This window comes from Podarcis muralis, chromosome 9, assembly GCF_964188315.1.
Source record: "Podarcis muralis chromosome 9, rPodMur119.hap1.1, whole genome shotgun sequence".
NCBI lineage: Eukaryota > Metazoa > Chordata > Lepidosauria > Squamata > Lacertidae > Podarcis > Podarcis muralis.
Genome location: NC_135663.1, coordinates 60,989,392 through 60,996,707, shown reverse-complemented (window position 1 = coordinate 60,996,707; position 7,316 = coordinate 60,989,392). Strand labels below are relative to the sequence as shown.

The window sequence follows — 7,316 nt, the reverse complement described above, 5'->3', positions numbered from 1 at the left end:
AATTATAGGGTCAGAACTACTGAAACTGTATACTGTAGCTTATTCATGTATGCAGCTACAGCAACAAAAATGTTACTTGCTCAAAAATGGAAAGAAGTCCCAGCAAAGGAAGAATGGATACAAAAACTGATGGAATATGCAGAAATGGTGAAACATAACGGAAGAATAAGAAATCAAGAAAAGAAACTTTTTAAAAAAGAATGGAAATGGTTTGTTGAATATTTACAGATGGAATTGTAAACAGATAAGATCGTTGGCAGGATGATTGTAATAACCTGCAGTTTTATAAGTATATATTTAAAGAAGATGAATAAATGAGCAAGTTAATTTGGATAAGCAGAAGATATTAAAAATAAATTTAAGGAACCGCAGAAAGAGGAGGAAGTCAAGTTTTGAAAGGTTAAAATGACTGTAAAATTAGTGGGTTTGTTTTGGTTTGTTGTGTCCATGTTTTTATGACGTGTTTTCGTACTTGTATTCTTATGCTGGGAGGCGCTCAGTGGCGCACAAATTTAATTAATAAATAAAACAAAAAAATAACCCTAGCGGCTCCTTCCCTCAGGCGGCGACAGAAAGCGGCCAGGCTCCTGCTCTGCATAAACCCGCCCTCCGGGCCATCCCATCTCCCGCCTCAGCCGCCTCTTCTTCCTCGGAGCTCGCGGAAGTAAACGCTCCGCTTCTTGCCCGCCCGCCCGCGCTCTGCCGTCGCGAGCGCCTGCTGACGGGCGGTGGTCGGCGCGAGACCAACGGCCGCCTCCTCAACTCCCGCTTTCCTCGCCGAAGCGACGTTCGATGTGGCAGCGAAGGGGCGGGGCGGCGAAGGAACCGAGGCGACTTGGCGGTTGGTTAGGAGGCGTGGCCAACGCTCCTCTCTCAACCGCCACACAGCGGGCATCGCCCCGCCCATTGGGAGGCGTGGCCCAACGTTCCCGAGGAGGAGGGGGGGCTTTGTTGTGAAGCTGGGAGTTGCCGCCGGCGGTCGGGGCCGGGAAGGGGGCGCCCTCTTCGCCTCAACTTGCCTTTTTCCTCCCCGAGCGGGACGGGGCCGGAGCCGCCTTTCCCTCCCTGGGGGACGGCAGCGAGGTGAGGAACGGGCTCGGGCGGGGAAGCAGCGGCAGGGCGCCGTCCCCCTCAGCTCCGGCGTGTGGCGTCCTGAGGGGGCGGCTGGCATCCTGTGCCTTCCTGCAAGGATTCTCAGGGGAGGCGGTTGGCGGCGGCGGTTTCTCCTCAAGGACGCGCGTCAGGCAAGGGGCGGTTGGGTTCGAGCTCCGGAAGTTTCGCCTCCCCTCCCCCGGATGCGGGAGGCGAACCCCGGAGTTGGCGCGAAGTCACCACAGAGGAGGAGCGAGCGCCTGAACATGTGCAGAGCGCCTTTCCCCCGTGGTCGCTCCAGAGGGCTCTTAGAGACCCACTTAAAGTTAGTGTAGGATTGCCATCTGTGGACCACCCTCGACCTAACTGCAAACTGGGTGTCAAGGGTGAGGCGTTCCCACGTACCCTTTCACTGCATGTTTCTTGACAATGGACTTCCTCTGGAGGTAATGAGGTCTCCTTCCTTGGAGGTTTTTAAGCAGATGTTGGGTTTCCGCCCTCTGTACTCCAGTTGAGATTCTTGCATTGTAGGGGGTTGGGCTAGATGGCCCTCGGGGTCCCTAACTGCTCTATGATTCTATTAAACTAGCCCGCTTTCAGTGATGTCAGGGGTTTGTTTTAGAATTGCCGCAGAGCAAAAGCTAATAGAATCCCATTAGAGAGTCCAAATCCTTTCATCTGACTGGGAGTAGAGAATGATCAAAAGACAGTCGTTTTGAATTAACATTTGGAGCTAAAGGTTGCGTTCATGTGGTGTAATTGTCTTGAACTAAAAACTTGTGGATCTCTTACTCTGCCGCTCCCAGTCTGTTTTAGGAGAAAGGGAGCTGATACTTTTGCCCCAAATCCTTACCGTTCTCCTTGCACTGGTAAATTTAAGGTTTTGATGAACTTAGGAAGTATTAGCAAGTGTTGCCTACTTCTCTAAGAACGGGAGCCCTTGTACCACCATCTGTTCCCCATAGAACCATGCTCCGTATGGCTCAGTCAAGATTTATGACATTGATAGGAGCTATGTTTTTCAAATTCAAGCTCAGTTATGTTCCGTTGGCAATTTATTCTATTCCTTTGTGAGTGTGTGTAATATTTTGTAACCCGGGGCATCTCTCATTCAGGTGAATGAGTCATCTGATCTGGGGAAGCTAATGTAATGCAGCATTAAAAGTAATCAAAAATTAATTGCCGTGGACTGTGGTTCATGACCTGTGCAAAGATTAGATGGGCCTCCTTCCCTCATTGCTTTATTTTGCTCTATTAAGAAAGACGGATTCAGACAGTGCGAGAGCTTGGCTGGCAGGGAGAAGTGTGTGTGTGAGTGACATCTGTCCCGTTGCATTTGAGCTGCCTTTTCCAGGCAATTTGGTTTGTATGATGGATGCGGGTGGCGCTGTGGGTTAAACCACAGAGCATAGGACTTGCCGATCAGAAGGTCGGTGGTTCGAATCCCCATGATGGGGTGAGCTCCTGTTGCTCGGTCCTGCTGCTGCCAACCTAGCAGTTCGAAAGCACGTCAAAGTGCGAGTAGATAAATAGGTACCGCTCCAGCGGGAAGGTAAACGGCGTTTTCGTGCGCTGCTCTGGTTTGCCAGAAGCAGCTTAGTCATGCTGGCCACATGACCCGGAAGCTGTACGCTGGCTCCCTTGGCCAATAAAGCAAGATGAGTGCCGCAACCCCAGAGTCGGCCACGACTGGACCTAATGGTCAGGGGTCCATTTACCTTTAAAGAAAAGCAGAATATCCATATACGTTGTTAAAGTCATTTTACACTCCTAGTTTAGAAAACATGTACAGTAAGCCTACAGTTTGTGGGGGTTGCATTCTGCTGATAGTAAAGGTAAAGGTACCCCTGCCCGTACGGGCCAGTCGTGTCCGACTCTAGGGTTGTGCACCCATCTCACTTAAGAGGCCGGGGGCCAGCGCTGTCCGGAGACACTTCCGGGTCACGTGGCCAGCGTGACAAGCTGCATCTGGTGAGCCAGCGCAGCACACGGAACACCGTTTACCTTCCCACTGGTAAGCGGTCCCTATTTATCTACTTGCACCCGGGGGTGCTTTCGAACTGCTAGGTTGGCAGGCGCTGGGACCGAGCGACGGGAGCGCACCCCGCTGCGGGGATTTGAACCGCCGACCTTTCGATCAGCAAGTCCTAGGCGCTGAGGCTTTTACCCACAGTGCCACCCGCGTCCCTCTGCTGATAGTACATGAAGCCAAAATCACTTATAGTCAAAACCCATTGGATTCAGTGGTGAGTGGGATTACCAAAATCATTTCCCCCAGAACCCTGGCCCCTTTCTTCTTTTTTAATTTTTACCATGTGCATATAGCTGAATGTGCACAGATTAAATGTACATAAGTTGCAGGTTTGCTGTATAATGAAAACAACTCTGCAAGGAATGTTTTCTGTTGTGCCCTTTTAAAACCAGGAGCCCTTTGCACTTTGCTTGGGGTGTGTGGAAATGGCAAATATACATGAGTAGTTGTGCTGTTGGGATATTACATTAGTATTCCTCCACCAGCAATATTTTCTGTAGGAAACACAACTCTTACTAGAAACAATAATTCTGTTACATCCTGAAAGTGTTTTTGTTTTATTTCATTTTTTGTTTTGTTTCCCAGTTCTGTGTGGCTCTGTTTGGAATCTCCAGAGTCCAAACTAAAATGACTTCTGGCTTCATATTATTGAGATAGTGATATGTAGCTTGTCCATTAAACATGATCTTGCATCCGGATATAGTTATGCTGTGGACAAGCCCAGACAGGATGCTGTGAGGGTTTTAGTGTCAAGCCCAGAGTTACATCTAAACTGCAGGAAAGTGCTGGATTTAGGGTTCATCCACACTTAACTTATGCCCCGTGCTTTATCGGCACAGGCCTGTGCTTTAAAGCTCCTTGGCCAAGCGCACTTTTTTCCATCCCTCTGCTTTCCCCAGGAAAACTCACTTATTAACATTGAATCAGAACAAGTGGCAATTCAGGTTTTCAACGGTGAAGAGCGGGTTTTCACTAGAAAACAGGTAGGTAAAAAAAAATAATGTTTAGAAATAGCACTTTAAAGCACAGACTTTGCCTAGAAACATTGCACAAAAGGAAGTCTGCATGCGCCTTTAGTCATAAGATTTTTCTCTTGAAGCTTCATGTTTCATCCTACATACACAAGGTCACACTCTAAGCTTTGTGTTACTCAAACTGGAATAATTATCCTTGACACTCATGATTTCCCTTCAAGTAAATATGGTCTGCATCAGAGTAGTTGATGTATTGTATGATGAAGTGTCAAATACAGTGGAACCTTGGTTCTCGAACGGCTTAGTTGACAAACAAATCGGCTCCCGAAAGCCTAAAACCTGGAAGTAAGTGTTTTTGAATGTTTTTCGGGAGCCGAATGTCCGGTGCGGTTGTTGGCTATTTTTTCCAGGGCGCCTGCACCAATCAGCCTTGGTTTTCAAATGTTTCAGGAGTCGAACAGACTTCCGGAACGGATTAAGTTTGAGAACCAAGGTTCCACTGTACATAGATTTTTAGAATGTCTAACAATCAGCTTGAAGAGAGTTTAATTTTGGGGTCATGTGCGTCTAAAATGGGGAATACAGTGGTACCTCGAGTAACAAACACCTTGGGTTACAAACACTTCGGGTTACAGACTCTGCTAACCTGGAAGTACTACCTCGGGTTAAGAACTTTGCCCCACGATGAGAACAGAAATTGTGCAGCGGCAGTGGGAGGCCCCATTAGCTAAAGTGGTACCTCAGGTTAAGAACGGTTTCAGGTTAAGAACGGACCTCCAGAATGAATTAAGGTAACCAGAGTTACCACTGTAAACACCACAATTGGAAACTGCAAATAAAAAGGTTTAGGAGTTGGTTCGCCAATCCCCACCCATCCATGCAACATATAGGGGGGGAAACCATAGGTCAGTAGCAGAACCTATGCAGAGAAGATTCCTGGTTCAGAGCCTGGGATTTTCCATTTGAAAGGGTCAGCTGTCAGGTGATGGGAAAGACCTCTGCCAGAGACCCTGAAGATCTGCTGCCCGTAAATACTGGACTAGAAGGACAAAAAAGTATAAACTAGTATAGGAACACAGGAAATTGCTCTATCCCCCTCACCACATGTGCCCTGTGTTAAATCAGTCCTTACACTTTCATGAAGGAAAACATGGCAACCAGTCCTGGTTCGTAGAGATGGCACAACCAGTCTGGAGGGATCAACAAACAGTGGTTTCAAAAAAGTAGCTGATTTGAAATAGAGTAGTTTAGGGGGAAGGGGGAGTAAATAGTGCAAGTCTTTTTTCCCCTTCTTTTTTTGTCATCTGGTGCTGCTTGTGAACCAGTTCAAAATGTCATGCCCAAAAATAAAATTTCCCAAGAGCAATCAATTTTTGGTATGTAGCTCCAAAAAAAAAAAAAGTTCAGCAGGTTTATTATAAATTTGGCAATGCCTTATGTGTTCCTTATACATTGTTTACATTGACATATATTTATTATGTATTTTTACTTGTTCTGAATAATCTTTTAATGTTTTTTCTCCCTTAAGATTCATCTGGTGGGCTGGAATGTCTTGAAAGAGATGAGGATGGAACTGCATACCATCTAAACAAGAATATAGGTAACTTTTAAAATATTGTTACAAATTTTGGACCCATCAAGTGAAAGTTTAATTCTTCAATCCCATTGATTTCATGCTAGAAGTCCACAGTGTTTTACACTAGATAGCAATTCAGTAATAGTTGGATTCAGAGGAATCATGCATAGGATAGAAACCACGTTTAATATAGAGCTTCAAGTCTTTCATTGAAACCATTGGGATTTTCAAGTTCTTAACTTGGCAGAATTATGCCCTGTGGGTTTTTGTAAAGCAAGACAGTAACACCTAGTTTATGCATGCATGCTGAGAAGGATGACTCATTTTTATTTTTATTTTAATTAAATATTTTCTTGTTTTACAGAAGTATGTGTAATGTCTCTCGTATTTTTTCCGTGTAACATTTTTACAAATCAGTTTCATTTGTTGAGACATTGGGGGGGGGGGAAGGGGTGGAGGGGGGGATGATGGGTGGGGGTGGGGTCGGGTGGTGATAAATAGCTGTTTCAAACTGTTTTTATTGATAATTTTATTGTTCTATTCTTTTTGGAAACTGCTTTGAGGGTTTTAAAAAAAACCACACAAATAAAATAATTTTAATTTAATCCAGGGAGACTTGTTCCCTAATATATAAGTATAGGATGCAGCATTATTTCAACTTACTTTTTAATTGAAATCAGTGGGTTTTCATCATGATTAACTTTTCATATGGGTTCTTTATAATCCAAGTTCAATTAAATCTGAACCCAGCCTCTTGTATGACTGCCTCAGAAAATGGGGGTGTTTGGGCACATTTGAACTTGTCTTGTATAAGTTCCCGAACTTTTAAGTTACATCTAGAGGTTCATGATTTTCCAGAGGAAGGAGTCCTTCCATCAGAGAAAAAGAATCAGAGAATTGTAGAGTTGGAAGGGACCACAAGGACCATCTAATCCAATCTCCTGCAATGCAGGAATCTATTGGTAGTGGCGCCATCTCTGTGGAAAGCCCTTCCTTCAGATGTCAAGGAGATAAAGAATTACATAACTTTTAGTAGACATCTGAAGGCAGCCCTGTATTGGGAAGTTTTTAATATTTGATATTTTACTATGTTTTATATATGCTGTAAGCCTCTCAGGGTGGCTGGGGATGGGCGGGATATAAATATAATCATAAATATAATAAATAAATAATATATAAATATAAATAATATATAAATATAATCATCATCATCATCATCTTAAAGCATCCATGGCAGATGGCCATCCAACCTCTGCTTAAAACCTCGAAGGAAGGAGAGTCCATAGCTTCCGGAGGTGACCATTCCACTGTTGAACAGCTCTTTCTGTCAGAAAATCCTTTCTGATGTTTAGTCAGAATCTCCTTTCCAGATTTGGAGGATGTGAAAGGGGAGTAGAGGGATGGGATGAAAATGGGATAACTTCACTGAATGCAGCGCCCTAGCAGGGGTCCCTAGTGCTTTTTGTACTCCTGAAAATGTTGTGGTTCCAGAGATACTACCCGCTTGTGGTACCACCCGCCAGTGTGGTGTAGTGGTTAAGAGCGGTAGTCTCGTAATCTGGGGAACCAGGTTCGCGTCTCCGCTCCTCCACATGCAGCTGCTGGGTGACCTTGGGCCAGTCACACTTCTTTGAAGTCTCTC

The 7,316-nt window shown here is 45.2% G+C and overlaps 1 protein-coding gene across 2 annotated transcripts in view; it reads left to right on the top strand.

Annotated features, from left to right (window-relative positions):
- Positions 1–653: 653 nt before the first annotated feature.
- Positions 654–7,316, top strand: part of KLHL5 (kelch like family member 5) — a 47,125-nt gene continuing 40,462 nt past the window's right edge. Inside the window, exons 1-2 of one of the 2 annotated variants that reach the window (XM_028743102.2) lie at positions 654–1,083; positions 5,627–5,698. The gene's annotated coding sequence lies outside the window, so the exon portion shown is untranslated. Of the gene's footprint in view, positions 1,084–4,083; positions 4,108–5,626; positions 5,699–7,316 lie in introns of those variants that run through there. The other variant, XM_077934383.1, reaches the window with a different exon arrangement.